The sequence below is a fragment of the Phodopus roborovskii genome, unplaced genomic scaffold (assembly GCF_943737965.1).
Source record: "Phodopus roborovskii unplaced genomic scaffold, PHOROB, whole genome shotgun sequence".
Taxonomy (NCBI): domain Eukaryota; kingdom Metazoa; phylum Chordata; class Mammalia; order Rodentia; family Cricetidae; genus Phodopus; species Phodopus roborovskii.
The window spans coordinates 18,065,289-18,080,783 of NW_026126459.1; positions in this window are offsets into that span (position 1 = coordinate 18,065,289).

Genomic DNA, 15,495 nt, shown 5'->3' on the forward strand with positions numbered 1-15,495 from the left:
AGTCAGTGCTTAGCTTCTGCCTTAGGTTATACCTTCAAACTGCACACCAGGGAATGAGGAAATGGCTCAGCACTGAAGATCACTAACTGTTCTTACTAACGTGAGCCCTGGTTCAGTTTCCACATTGTCGCTCACAACTGACAAGTAGCTTCAAGCCCAGGGGACTGAATTGGTTTCTACTGATCCCAGCAGGCATCAGGCACTTACTTGGTATGCATACCTACGCGCAAGCAAAACACAAAATAAAAATAATCTCTAAAAAAACCTTCACACTTGATTTTTCTGTGACAGATTATCATGTGGAATCATAAAAAAATATTCAGGGAAATATCATCTCAGATTAGCTATAAAAATCGCCATGCCAAGTAATACTGCCTGGTGTATAAATGTGGTTGTCACTCACCAGCACTTACCCTGGCTCCTCAAGCTTTGCAGACCACCTCCTTTACCTCCCACACACTTTTCTGGGTTGCAGGCAAACATGTCATCCTCTGCACTTGAGAGCTGGCTCTGATACACCTCTGTTTGGCTGCCCAGTGCCCTGCAATGTGGCAGTAAGACACTGTGCTATAAGTGGCCAAGACCAACAGACCTCTTTTTACTTCCAACCAATGAAAGAGCTCTGAGAGCAGTGTCACAGACCTTTTATCATCCATCTATAGTACTAAAGAAACCGGGCAGACAGCAAAGTCCTCTCTATATACCCCAACCTCCATTATCTGCCTCTTCATTTTTTCAACAGATGCCTGTTCCCAATAGGGCCATGACAGTAGAGCATACACTCTTCCAAGAAGAAAACCCATCCCTACCCCTGCCAATTGTGCTCTGGGCTCTAAACCCCAGACTAGAAAAAACACTGCTCAAAACATTTCTGAAGATTAGCTAAATGAATCTTAAATAACACCCTCTTAAGATGCCAAATTGAAGTCCAATTCCTTTATGAAATATAATCTGGTTTCTTTGTTATCTTTTCCTTAAGCAAGACATGAAACTATATCTTCACTCCTTTTCTAGACTAAGAACACCTAAAAGCAATATTTGAGTGAAGTAAATTCTCTCACACCTAAACAATCAATGTTTTAGTCACTTGTCTGCTCCATACCAACTCAGTAGGAAAGAGAAGAGAATTCTCCATCTCAAGAATGTAAAGAGTCATCTAAAGATTGTTTAGTACTAAATAGAAACTTTTGCCTTTGTATGTTTTGAGGCTAGGTCAGCCAAGGATGACTTGAATTCCTAATCTGCCTGCCTCTGCCTCCCAAATTAAAAGTTATAAGTGAGTGTCACTAAATCCAGATAAATAAAATCTTAAACATTGCAGGAGAACCCTTGGCCAACCTACCCAAGCTGCAGAAGCTCTGTCCTGGTGCCGAGGCCAGGCCACATGGGCATGTGGGGCAGGTACTTCCTCCTTGAGTCAAGCCTGCCTCTACACCCAGAGACTGCTGATGAAGAGGCACCTGACACAGAGACACCCCTGAGGAAAGGACAACACAGTAGAGTCAGCTGCCTGAACCAAGGCAGGTCTAACTTCCTTAATAAACAAGTCTGCAGCATGCTCTGCTACAGCGCCTGAGTTGTTGGTGCTGCATCATCTTACCCCCCTCTTCCCAGGTGTGTCTGGGCAGGGTGACACACAACAAATCATCATAACTGGAAGTGTTGGCTTTCAAATTTGTTGTCACTCTTATTGTTTTTCTCCAGGCACAATAAGCCAGTATTTACCTTACCCTTGTTTAACATGAGCACTGTTGCTAGTGGGTCCAGTAGTCTCTCCCACTAACTCACAACTGTCCCATCTGGGAAATGATAGCTTGTAAATAAACCAGAGTTTACAGAGCAGAAGATTCAACTAGTCATTCTAATGCCTATCTAATGTAGCTCTCCATGGGTGTTATTCCACATTGCAGCATGTGACGTGGTGACAATGCCATCCTTGAGGGGCTAGTATACAAAATAAAATTTGGTATGGTTTTCTCAGCACTCAGTAAATTTTTGTCATCACTTTGGATGCTATCAAAAATGACGTGGGTTGGGTAACTTTCAAACAACAAAACCTCTCTCTCTCTCCTTTCCTCCCTCTCTTTCTCTCTCTCATGGTTCTAGAGGCTAAGAAGTTCAATGATGGTCCTGATAAACTCGGTATCTGGCAAGCTCCTGCTTTTCCTTTTCATAAGCATGGCCTTGACTGTGTCTTTGCACAGTCTTCTTTCAGAAGAGGACTAACAGTATTCATGAAGACTCCATCCTCACTGATTTACCATTTCCCATCTCCACCCACTGATGCCATCCCTTTGGTTCAGAATTGCAAATATGAATTTGGAGGGGGAATAAAGAGACCACAGAAACACTTACCAGACAGAAGTCGTTATTATTTATCACACAAGATCCATCTCAGTCATGTATAGGGACAAACATTTGCATGTATGTAGCACAAATAATATGAACCCAGAGACAAATACTGGGGTTTAAGCTGAAGGTCAGAGAGCAAAGCACCCAGCTACTAGAGAGTTCTCGCCTCTATGAAATCTTCAGACTGTAAGGAGAGATCCTGCCTCCACAAATTCTCAGAATGCAATCCTCTAAGTTCCTTCTCCTCCCTTGTATTCCTCTCTCAGCCCAACTGTATCATTCCTGTCTCCACCTCCCTAGTGCTGGAATTAAAGGTGTGAGCTCTGTTTCTCTTTTCAACTTATTCACTCTCATGCAGCCCAGGGTGGCCTTGAACTCACAGTGAAGTCTGTCTTCTGAGTCCTGGGGTTAAAAGTGTGTTCCACCACTGCCTGGTGTCTAGGCTATGGCCAGCTTTGCCTTCTGATAGCCAGGCAAGCTTTATTAGATCATAAACAATTTACTACTGCACATTTAAGTGTGTCTGAACACATATGCTTAATTATCATCTGTCACATCTAACCACCCCACAACTCATTTCTGCTTTCATGTTGTGTCCTCACTCAAACTAGGTAGGATGTGAAATGAAGGACTATGGTAGGGTGAGGAAAAGCACAATGAAATAACAAACTCAAAAATTAACTGTAGCCAACCCTCTCTTATATTCCAGTCTGGTCTTAGCGACAGATAGTGTTTACGTTAAAGTCTGTAATCAACTGCTCTTGGCCTTTATTCTTATTGCAAATACAATGCTAATATGTAAGGACAGTAAGTTACGACAAACTTCCAATTTCTCATGAGAACAGATGGAGTGTATTGTCTATTTTCACCTTACTTTAAGCAGCTAAATCATAGCATGTGTGTGTTATTCTGAAATATATAAAGTAGGAACAATGTTAATTTTTTTCTGCCATTTCATATTTCCCAGATGTACTTCTTATTGTTTCCCTAAATAAAGCTTTTTAAATCCTAGGGGAGAAATCTCTGCACTTCCCATGCTTTTCTCATTTAGCAGAATAATACTAATAATAAATCATTTGATTCATTTTGCTGCTGCATTCTCTCATCTGCACTGAATAATTACTCACTGAATAATTGCTGAACTCCTACTGTGTACCAGATATTGTTTTAGACTGTACAAACAGAAGTGAGGCTTAGCTTCTTCTCAAGTAAACTTGGTAAATTCATTACCAGAGTATATGTATATTTTATCAAAGATTACATGAGATGGCCAGAAATAAACACAAAATACTATGTGGTAAGACAAGAGGCAAATGTAGTACTGTGGATGTGGTATTTCCACTGAATATTAAAAGATATATAGAGGCAGGTAATTGAGAAATAGAGGGAAAGGATTTTATGGAGAAGGAAAAGAATCTGTGAGCAGTGGCAGAGAGAGCTTAGACCCTAGACCCGAGTATGGAAAGAGTGGCCTTGAGATTGGAGTGTCCAGGCACGGAGAGAGAGAGAAGCAGAGTAAGAATATGGCAAATGGCCTGGAATGCATTGGAAGGATTATTTCACTATTTCCAACCAGTCTGTAACATATTGATAAAGTCTAATGATGGGCTACTAACTGTGATTTCAAACAAAGAGCTGGAGCTCATGAAAATCTAGAAATAAACTGTGTCTTCTCAGTAATGAGCTAGTGGGGCATCTGCAACATGAAATCTTTTTCTTTTAGCTTATACACAAGAAATAGTTGTTAAGTATTTGTAAGACACTTTCGCTGTCCCATCTAATGTACAAGAACATGTATTTTACAAGAAGGGGCGTAGGTGGGGTGGAAATAAGAGATGTGGGATTTCAGAGAGGCAAACAAGGAATGACAGGAGACGGGGCAAACTTGTATGTGGAGGTTTATATCATGGTGGGGCAGGCATATTTGAAAAAAAATGGTTTCATGTAGAATAATATCAGAATTTAACACTACAGGAACCATAGTATTGATAGGAAGAATGCAGAAAAGAAATGGCCTGCTGTTATTTTTAACACACTGATAAACCAAAGAGATAATGGAGAGAGCCAAGATGATGACTATTTTGAAGTTCAGTGTGAGAATTTCCATGAGATAAATTATCAATCATCTATGAAATGAGGAAAAAAGTCAGATACATTTCAGGTTAAAACAATTCACATCCCCTGGCTGCAATCTATTACAATGTAGTCAAATTGTTACCTGATCTCTAGGTGGTCCAGCCAGGTGTAGGTGAAAAGAAATGTCTATACTCTCCAAACAGAAGGCCTCCACTGTTTGGGCAGTTCAGGAGTTAGGAGATGGTGTTTTAGTCCTGGTTATGTCCTTAATATCCAGGTAGCTTTCCATTACCCAACTTCAAAGTGAAGTCGTAAGAGTGAAGATCTAGGTCTTCCAGATTCCAGAGGCTGAGTCCTGGGAAGTAGCATTCTCTCGTTAGTTGATCCACTCCAGTGATGGTTACCTGATTTCTCATCTATGGCAGATGCTGGGGATGCTTTTGAGTGTGCAGCAGCCAATGAGACCATCAAAGAAGTCTTTGCTTTTCTGGAGGTCCTACATTCATGAAAATAAGACACCAAGAAGTAAGTGAAAATGGTTGTTTTTGTTGTTGTTCTTGTTTTGGTGTTGTTTTACTGATAACACAACTAAGGCATCCACACCATATCAAATACTTGGAGATGATGAGAAACCTGGCTTTGCATTTAGAGTTCTGTGTATAGACTGATGAACAAAGCAGGATGTGCCTTGCAGGTTGTGCCTAGTTGGGTAGTGAGTATTTGTGGCTTGTAGATGCTTGATATACTGTCCTTTGTAGATTTTCTATAGAAATTAGACAAAATATCTTCCTAACTGTAATTGTAACTAGGATATCATAGGAAGAATATTAACATGAAAAGATGTTGTTTATTTGGTTTTCTTTCTTAGGGTGCCATGAAGGAAAAGAAAACAGATGATGTTTTCCAGGTCAAGAATAGCAAGGTAGGATCAGGAAGATGAGGAATCCCAAGATGCCTTTTATGTTTACATTTAAACTATCTATGAACACCTCAGTGTCCACTACTCCCCTTCAGTGACTAGCAAATGTACTTGTCCATTTTTATTTCATGCAGAGAATGTAAAAGCTAATTTACAGTATCCCTAAATATGAGATTGTTACTATGTCTCTGAGTGCTGAGTTTACTCATGTATGATCTACAAAATCAAAACAATTCTATGATGTGCCACCATGAAGTAATCATACTTCTGTAAAATCAGAGGTGTATGGCTTAGACCACCATTGATTTTCTTACTGAATTATATAGGCAAGTTGCTGCTTTCAGTCATGGATAAGGTACATTAAATAGTTCTGAAGAGTATGAATCAGAAATATAAAATAAGGGGGAAACCGCTGAAGCTGTGGATAATGATAGATATTCTCCGTCATACATGTTCTCATCTAGGCTCTGTGAAGAAAATGATGTGTCCTACCAGAATTCTTCAGCAGAGGGCTTCCCTTTGTGTTGATGTCACTTCAATTTAGAAAAACTTAATAGAACAAATTGTGCTTCCCCAAGAACAGGGATGGCTTAGTGGCCAAAATGCTAAGCATGCCAGCTTCCAGCAGGACAGCTGCAGCTTAAACAAGACCCTCTGTGCAGGGACAGCAAGGAAGAGTGAGAGTAGCAGGTGGAGGGAAATGAGGGGCTGAGAGCAAGTGAGTAAAGGGAGCTGGGAGTGAGAGCATGATGTACTCTTTGCAATTTTATTTTACTTTAATTTTAGATTTTAATTACAAAATGTCTCCTTTCCCCTTCCTCCATCCAAACTCTCTCATATAGCCCTCCCTGGTCTCCTTTAAGTTCATGGCCTCTTCTCTTCACTGATTTTTATTGCATGGTGTACTCTAAATTGATGAGCCAACTCTCCACACCCCACCCCATACAACTTTAACCAACAGGGAAGAGCCAAATATTTGTTGATGACTAGTATAGTTCTCTAAATACTGCTTTTTCTCTTAACTTGATCCCCGTTTTTCCACTATCACCTTTTTAATTACTTTAGGCAAAATGCTCATAGGAATACACTATCTCAATTTATATTGATCTTTCATAGTGCCTTAAAGCTACCATATTAGCTTTTAACTTATAGATATTCTCTAATTATCCTTAACTTTAGTTATTACCATTAGTCAAACATATGGGTGGTAATAGTCCCCAGATTCTATATGTTCTTGAAATATTTGTGTCATATTTTTGAGACATAGAAACATTGACAGAATGCAAGAAGAATGAATTCATATGCTTAATATGTCAAATATAACACTTAGCATATGTAAAATTATTTTTGCTTCTTACACTTTTGTTTGGAAATTTTCCTCTCATGCCCAAAGTGATGAGTTTTTAATGAGACACTTGTTCTGCCATAAAATCTCATTTACTGAACCATCACAGTCCTTTTTTATCTATATACTGCAAACCAGATATGTGGGGTTTTGTTTTGCATTTGTTTTGTTATTCAAATGTAAATATTACTTGGAAACTGCAGGATAAGAGATGAGAGACTGGGTAAGCATTCAGGCCTCACTGCCCTATTTTCCTTTGCTTTTAATGTCAGATTTATCTACATTCTATATGGTTCTAAAACCAGCAGTGAGCATAAATCTTGACAAAACAGAAGAAATGATAATGTTGAATTCTTTCCCTGCAGCTCTGTACCTTGCTGAAATGGCATTTGTGTGTCATCTGTTTCTATCTGAACATAGGACACATGCCTTTACAAAGTTCCAGCATTGAGTCCACACTTTACCAAACCTTTACTGTCCATCATAGGCATGCCCACATCCACTCTATCTTAGAGAAATTGATCTCATCTTAGAGAAAAGGCCTTAGCTGTATACTGTTGATAACCCTTAATCTTTACTGGTGATGACAATTGTCCAGGGAGAATTATGGGGGAGAGGAGTAAATTGGATTCATGATCTTTGTGTTTAGTTCTGGAAGAAAGATTTACACATCTGAAGAAGACAGTCTGGCTCCCAGGCCCATGGGATGTGAGAATAACCTGGTTAAATGTGTAGGTACTCAGTGCTGGTCTGTGGACCAGCTGTACTGACAATACTGGTAGCTCACTGAGAGTGCCAGTGTCATCCCAGACATACGTATCACAATCTTCCTGTACTTTTATTATGAGATTCCCTAGGTCAGTTAAATGAATATTAAATCCTGAAATGAAATCAAGCAATAAAGTGTATGACTGAAAGAGTGCCAGACAATCAAGATTTTGTTATTATTTGTGTATATCTTGGGGAGTATGTCCCAAGACCCACAGAGTTTGTAAGAGGACATTGACTCTCCTAGAGCTGTCTAATGTGGGTTCTGGAAACTCAATTCAGGTTCTCTCAAAGGTAGAAATGCATTGCTCCAGCCCCAAGAAAAGTATTTTTTCAAATGACAGTCATAGATGAAAAATAAAAAAAAAAATCTTAACAAATGTGGAGACGCACGACTAAAACCCTGAGCTAAATCTACTTATTCATGTTTCCAAAAAGAACATGCATTTACCACCATGCATGTCTAAAAGAGAAGAACAACAACTACGCACAATCCGTTCATAATCAAAATACTCATGGACCAAATGTGGTCCTTACCAGCAATGACAGAAGCTATAGAGCCTCCCATACACTGGTTTTTCATTTCATCAAAAATATTCTAGTTTCATCACACTTCTTATAGAAATGAATATTACTTGATAACTAATGAAGCTCTGTTCTAATTCCTAAGGTCTTCACTAGTCTGGACAACTCTTAAATGGCTGCGTCTGCCCCTAAGCCTTGTTATCATGGCTATATTCAGATTAAATTACGAAAAATCATGGTATAAAACTCATCATAATTAGACTTTCAGTAGCCTGGCTCTCATTCTCATCCTTCCTCTGTACATATATAGCCTTCCCTACTTTTAGCCTTTGTGTCCTTCTTAGATTGTCCTTTTCCTCTCTCACTTCTCCCCCTTCCCATGTTCTTCCCCTCCTTCGATGTTCTTCATCCCTTCTATCCTTCCCTCCCTCCATCCCTTCCTTCTTTATTCCCTGTCTTCTTCTAATTACTTCTGGGCCATTATTAGAGTGCTCACAAATATCTCTTTGTTTTAACCATTGTGCAATATGCATACTTAGAGAGTATAATGTTAAGAAATTCCCATGTGTGCTCTTCTGGATACTTGTCAAAGAATCCTCAGAGTACACGACTACAATTTTCCTCAAATATAATGAGATGAGGGTTTAAGGAATGCCAAAGGGTTAGGATCAAGGGATAGAATATCCGTTTTCCAGAATCACTGTAGGAGTCTTAAATAGAGCCAATCTTTGTGTCTGACTCAGTGTCCATTCATAAGCAACAGTGGACCTTCTCTTTTGATAATCTACTGGTGGAAATTCCCTGCATCCTAGCCAGCTGTGAGGAATGTTGCTTGAAGCAGGATTACTGATGCCTTTAAATCATATTGGGTAAAGCTGCCTATGTAAGGAAAAAAACAAAACAAAACAAAACAAAAAACAAAACCTAACTCATTTTTTTAAGAGTAGAGGGCACGTGTCACTTTTTTTTTTTCTCCTGAGTAGAGAGCATGTGTCTTGAGAACAAGTGGGAGGCCATAGTAAGTGCATTAAATTGCAAATTAGAGACCTACAGAGCTAGACCTGCATTCTGCCACTCTAATACCACATGAAATCCAGGATGTGACTGAGTAGTGGAACATTTCTTTAGCATGCACAGAGCCGGAAATAAAACCAGGTGGCTTCCTTCATGTCCCAGATCCCTCATTTCTTCAGCTGGATGATGATAAATTCTCTTAAAAGTTCTTTCAACCCCGGCTTCCTTTGTTACTCAGAAATGATTTCAAAGGAAAGACCCAAAGTGAGCTTTAAATGAAAGAAACAAATGAAAAAGAAAGTAGCCTGGGATAAAATGGCTACTAAGTGCTTGGTTGAGTGGCTATCCAGTTCTTGCCTAGGAACAAATGAGATCAGCTGAACTGATAAATTCCTGCCATGCTTGTGGTCTCTGGTTCCATGTGAAGAGGAGGTTGTCTTTCCCCCTTCCCTCCCCAACAGGTTAGAACCTCACCGGGTAACCCTGCTGAATTCCCACTGTGGACTCAAGGTGCCTGGGAAAGGGTGTGTCTGGGAGAGGTGGTGTCCATTGCTAGGAGCCAGGGACTCTTGAGACCAGAGTCCTGTGCTAGTTCACAAGGTGTATGTGACAGCAATAGTCCACCATGAACTCACTGCTTGCTTTCCTTATACCTCTTGTGCAAGTGGAGCAGTAGACAATGTTGGCTCAGGGTTGGTAAAGCACTTGCCTAGCAAGCACAAGACCCTGGGTTCTGGCCTCAGCTAAAAAAAAAAAAAAAAAAGGTTCCAGTCACCCCCCCCACACACATACACACACACACACACACACACAGAGAGAGAGAGAGAGAGAGAGAGAGAGAGAGAGAGAGAGAGAGCCTTGCATTGCAGTTTGACAGGAATATTTGCACTGTTTGAATCTTGGAAGACTGGGAACTGGAGAGGAAGGATGCCCACCTCCCTGTGTTATCTTCCAGTAATAGTATTTTAGAGCTATTATCTGCAGCTTGGAGATTACAAACCTTTCCTGCTTGCTGTTCTTTCATGTCCATGGAGCCTGAGCAAATCCTGAAGTTCAAAGGTCACACTTGTTCACAGGGCTGCTCAGTGGAAAGGCCCGCATTCACACAGAGCAGTACCCTGGAGCATTTCATGTTCTTTAGAGTACTCACTGTTGGCAGGGTCAAACTACTGTAATTCTTTCCACAGCTGCAGAAGAGCCTGTGTGTGTCACGTCACCTGGTCTGGTGGCAGTCAGAAGTCCACAGTACCAAAAAAATTGACCTTCACTTGCATTAAGACTCAGAAACTCAAGACGACCAAATTTCATATGCTCCCATGAAATGATCTTATTTCCAGAAAGTACAAATGAAATGTTTGAAACATGCATTATGTTTACTAATTTCTTCTGACAGTGGTTTATTTGGCTAGAATTCACAATACTGTCCATGTGCCAGGAAGATAGCTATTTAATAAGCAGAAAAAAATGGAGCTCATAAATGTTTGTGGAGGACTGGAATGTTCTACACTAAGATGAAATTTCAGTGATGTATTATTTAAAAATTATAACAACACTTTGGAATTTGAAATGTCTGATTACTGTGGACAATAAAGCTACATACAAACAGCCTCTGTTCTAGGGAATCCAGCAGCTTCAGTCTTTCCACTGCACGCAGAGGAGTTCAAACTCAACACAAACTGAAAAGGTTTTCCAGTAGACTCCAGTCAGTGTTTCTGAAGCATTGGGTGAAGGATAGTAACACACACACACACACACACACACACACACACACACACACACAGGGAAAGGTTGATCAGATTAGAGATCCTCAGCCAGAAGTTGTCAGCCAACTGCTGGGATAGAATGTCAGCACCAGCAAGGCGTGTTCTCTTGGTGCAGGCAGGAAACAGTGATTCTAAGCATGTCTCATTACTCAAGTGCATGAAAGTGCTGACTGGAACAGCTGGGCTTTTTCAAAGCTTTTACCACTCAGTTAGTCTGGATAAAGTAACAGCTCTAAAACTAATTGTAGGCTATTTTTAAATACAGTGAGGGTCCTCCAAGTTATGAGCCTTCTTTTCTTTCCTGAAAGGGTAAAAGTAGCTCTGTGTGTGTGTGTGTGTGTGTGTGTGTGTGTGTGTGTGTGTGTAAATTTGGGGTAGATGAATGTGTATGTGTGTGTGTGTGTATGTATGTATGAATGTATATGAGTGTATATCAGTGTGGGGTAAGTGAATGTGTGTGTGTGAGTGTGTGTGTATGTGCACCCTTGTGTATAAAGTGGAGTAGATGAATTATGTGTCTGTGTTTGTGAGACACTGCATATATGAATGTGTGTATGACTGTGTGTTCATCCATGTATAAGTATGGGGTGAATGTGTGTGTGTGTGGATGAATGTGAGGTAGCTGGATGTAGGTTTGATGTGGGTGTATGTATTTGTGACTATGTGATTGTGTGTATTATTTGGTGCATATGTACACATGTCTGTGTTTTGCATGAGCATAAGGCGAGTAATGTGTGAGAGTGTGCATATGTATGACTGTATGTGAATGTGTGGATGACAGTGTATGTATGCACACATGTGTATATGAATGTAGGATAACAGAATGACCAAATGAATGTGTGCGGTTGCCTGAATGTATGTGTATGTTAGTAAAAGTGTGGTATGTCTGTATAAATGTGTTCAAGTGTGTATGGGAGAGTGTGGGTAGGTGATTGTGTGTTTAGATGAGTGGTGAGTATGTAAATAAATATGTATTAGTGTTGTTATAGATGCACTTGTGTGTGTGATATATATATATATATATATATATATATATATATATAGCCAACGTGTGTGTGTATCTCCAAAGGGTCTCCAAAAACTAAAATAGAACTACTATAAAATCAGCTATACCTCTCCCAGGAATATAGCAAACAGACTCTATATCCTGCTACAAAGATGCTTGTTTATCCACATTTATCACTGCTCTGTTTACAAAAGCGAAGAAATTGAGTTGTTTGAGAAACTCATGAACAGATTAATGGGTAGCAAAAGTATAATGCATCTACACAATGGAATTTTATTCAGCCATAAAGTATGAAATTTTCAGGTGGATCTAGACAGTATCATACTGTTGGGAAATTTAAGTACTTGTCTCTCACAGCTCTCTTCCTCTCCCCAGCTGTAGAACTTCCGTGCAAACAAGGTTGAGCAAACAAGGTTGTGCCTTGGGTCTGTTAAGTGTTTCAATCCCGACACCCTCCGCCAAGCTCAGTACTCTGGCTGTGCAGGCACAGCAATTGGAGGTCCCACCAAGATTTGGAAAGTGAGGAATCATGGACAGGGTTGCTCTGTAGCCAGCAGGAGTGCATTGGGGTAAACAAGGAACGTACAACAATATGAGAATTGCTTCAAGTAAGAATGAAACGAAGGGCCCTGATCCTGCTGCTCCTGTCTCCGGTCCCCTTTGAGAGCACCCTTGGAGCTCTGATACACCCCCACCCATCCCAACCTCCAGCCTACCCCTCCCCACCCTGTGCCCTACCCCACCTACGGTCCTGCCGCGCTGGTTGAGCACTGGGACAGAGGGTGGAGCCAACAGTCCACCCTACTTCGGAGACCTCTCAGAGCAACTCCGAACAAAGGAGACCTGACTATCCACGTGGGACCACCTGTAATTTCCACCGGCTTGGTCCCTGACCCCGCCTCCAGTCCTCTGCTGGAGTCCCAGGCCCCTCCCAGAGATCCGCCTATCTCAGCGGGTCCACTTGGAGTTCCTGCAGGCAAGATCCTTGACCCCCAAATCCGGGCCCCTGCAAAAGAACGAGGTCTCAGCTGGAGAGCGCCAGTTTCCAGTGAGATCCCACTACCCTGCAAAACCTTCTCAAGTTCCAGCCCAGCCCTCGTCCTCTTCTGCCGGCTATTGGCCAGAGGTGAGTCTGGGCCCAATCGGGGCTGCCTGTCCCCTTCAACCTCTTTACCCCCCTCCCCCCGCCTGAACTCCCTGGATTGGCCCCTGATCCTGCTGCTCCTGTCTCCGGTCCCCTTTGAGAGCACCCTTGGAGCTCTGATACACCCCCACCCATCCCAACCTCCAGCCTACCCCCCCCACCCTGTGCCCTACCCCACCTACGGTCCTGCTGCTCTGGTTGAGCACTGGGACAGAGGGTGGAGCCAACAGTCCACCCTACTTCGGAGACCTCTCGGAGCAACTCCGAACAAAGGAGACCTGACTATCCACGTGGGACCACCTGTAATTTCCACCGGCTTGGTCCCTGACCCCGCCTCCAGTCCTCTGCTGGAGTCCCAGGCCCCTCCCAGAGATCCGCCTATCTCAGCGGGTCCACTTGGAGTTCCTGCAGGCAAGATCCTTGACCCCCAAATCCGGGCCCTGCCAAAGAACGAGGTCTCAGCTGGAGAGCGCCAGTTTCCAGTGAGATCCCACTACCCTGCAAAACCTTCTCAAGTTCCAGTCCAGCCCTCGTCCTCTTCTCCCGGCTATTGGCCAGAGAGAAGCCTCCTAGAGAGCTTGGACCACACAGAGATACAGACATTGAATCTTTGATCCACATAAGCCCATCTGGGAAGGACCATAGAGAGAGGGAAGAGACACCACCAACACCTACAGGAAGAAACTATGGGAAGAAGGCAATACAAGAGAACACCTAACAACAGAAAGACAAACATGACACCACCAGAATCTAGGGAATCTACACCAACTAGAATGGAACACAACAACAAAGCAGAGGAAGCAGAAGGGTATGACTTAAAAATCACCATCATAAAAATGATAGAGGCCCTCAAAGAAGATATGAGAAAATCCCTTAAAGAAATAGAGGAAAAAACAAACAAAAAAGTGGAAGAAATGAACAAATTCCTTAAGGAAAGTACAGAAAGCCAAGAAAAAACAATTAACCAGGTGAAGGAAACGGTTCAAGATTTGAAAACCGAAATTGAGAAAATAAAGGCAACACAAATGGAAGGAAAGCTGGAAATTGAAAAGCTGGGCAAAAAATCGGAAACCACGGACACAAGCATAACCAACAGAATTCAAGAGATGGAAGAGAGAATCTCAGGCGCAGAAGATAAACTAGAAGAAATAGATTCATCGACCAAAGAAAACCATAAATCCAACAAATCCTTAACACACAATATCCAGGAAATGTGGGACACCATGAAAAGGCCAAACCTAAGAATAATAGGCATAGAGGAAGGTGAGGAAGCCCAGCTCAAAGGTGCTGAAAACATATTCAACAAAATCATCGAGGAAAACTTTCCAAATCTGAAGAAGGACATGCCCATGAAAGTACAAGAAGCATACCGAACCCCAAATAGGCTGGACCAAAGAAAAAAGACCCCTCGACATATAATAATCAAAACACCTAGCATACAGAATAAAGAAAAAATATTAAGAGCAGCGAAGGAAAAAGGACAGGTAACATATAAAGGCAGACCTATCAAAATTACACCTGACTTCTCCATGGAAACCCTCAAGGCCAGAAGGTCCTGGATAGATGTTCTAAAAGTATTAAGAGAACACGGATGCCAGCCTAGGCTACTATATCCAGCAAAACTCTCAGTCAATATAGATGGAGAGAACAAGATATTCAATGACAAAACCAGATTTTCCCAATATGTATCTACAAATCCAGCCCTACAGAAAGTATTGGAAGGAAAATTCCAACCCAAGGAAGGTAACTACGCCCACAAAAATGTAGGCAACAGATAATCCAACTACACCAGAAACCTAGGGTGAAGCAGAACAAATATATTCACAATACCACTGCCAACAACAAACCTAAATCAAACAACCATCAACAATCAATGGTCCTTACTCACCCTCAACATTAATGGTCTTAACTCACCTATAAAAAGACACAGATTAACAGAATGGATACGAAGACAGAATCCATCCTTCTGCTGCATACAAGAAACACATCTTAGCTCCAAAGATAGACATTACCTCAGGGTAAAGGGTTGGGAAAAGATTTTCCAATCAAATGGAAATAAGAAGCAAGCAGGCGTAGCTATCCTAATATCTAACAAGCTAGACTTCAAACCAAAACTAGTCAAAAGAGATGAAGATGGTCATTTCATATTCATCTCAGGAGAAATCCATCAACACAAAGTCTCAATTCTGAACATCTATGCCCCTAATACAAAGCCACCCACATTCGTAAAAGAAACACTACTAAAACTCAAAGCTCATATAAAACCTCACACACTTATAGTGGGAGACTTCAATACACCACTCTCAACACTAGACAGGACCACAAATCAGAAACTCAACAAAGAAACAAAAGAATTAACAGAAGTTATGTCTCAACTGGGGCTAACAGACATCTATAGAACATTCCATCCAAAGACAAAAGAATATACCTTCTTCTCTGCTCCACATGGAACCTTCTCTAAAATCGACCACATACTAGGAGACATAACAAACCTCAACAGATACAAGAGAATAGAAATAGTCCCCTGTATCTTATCGGACCACCATGCTTTAAAATTGGAATTCAACAACAATACAAATAGCA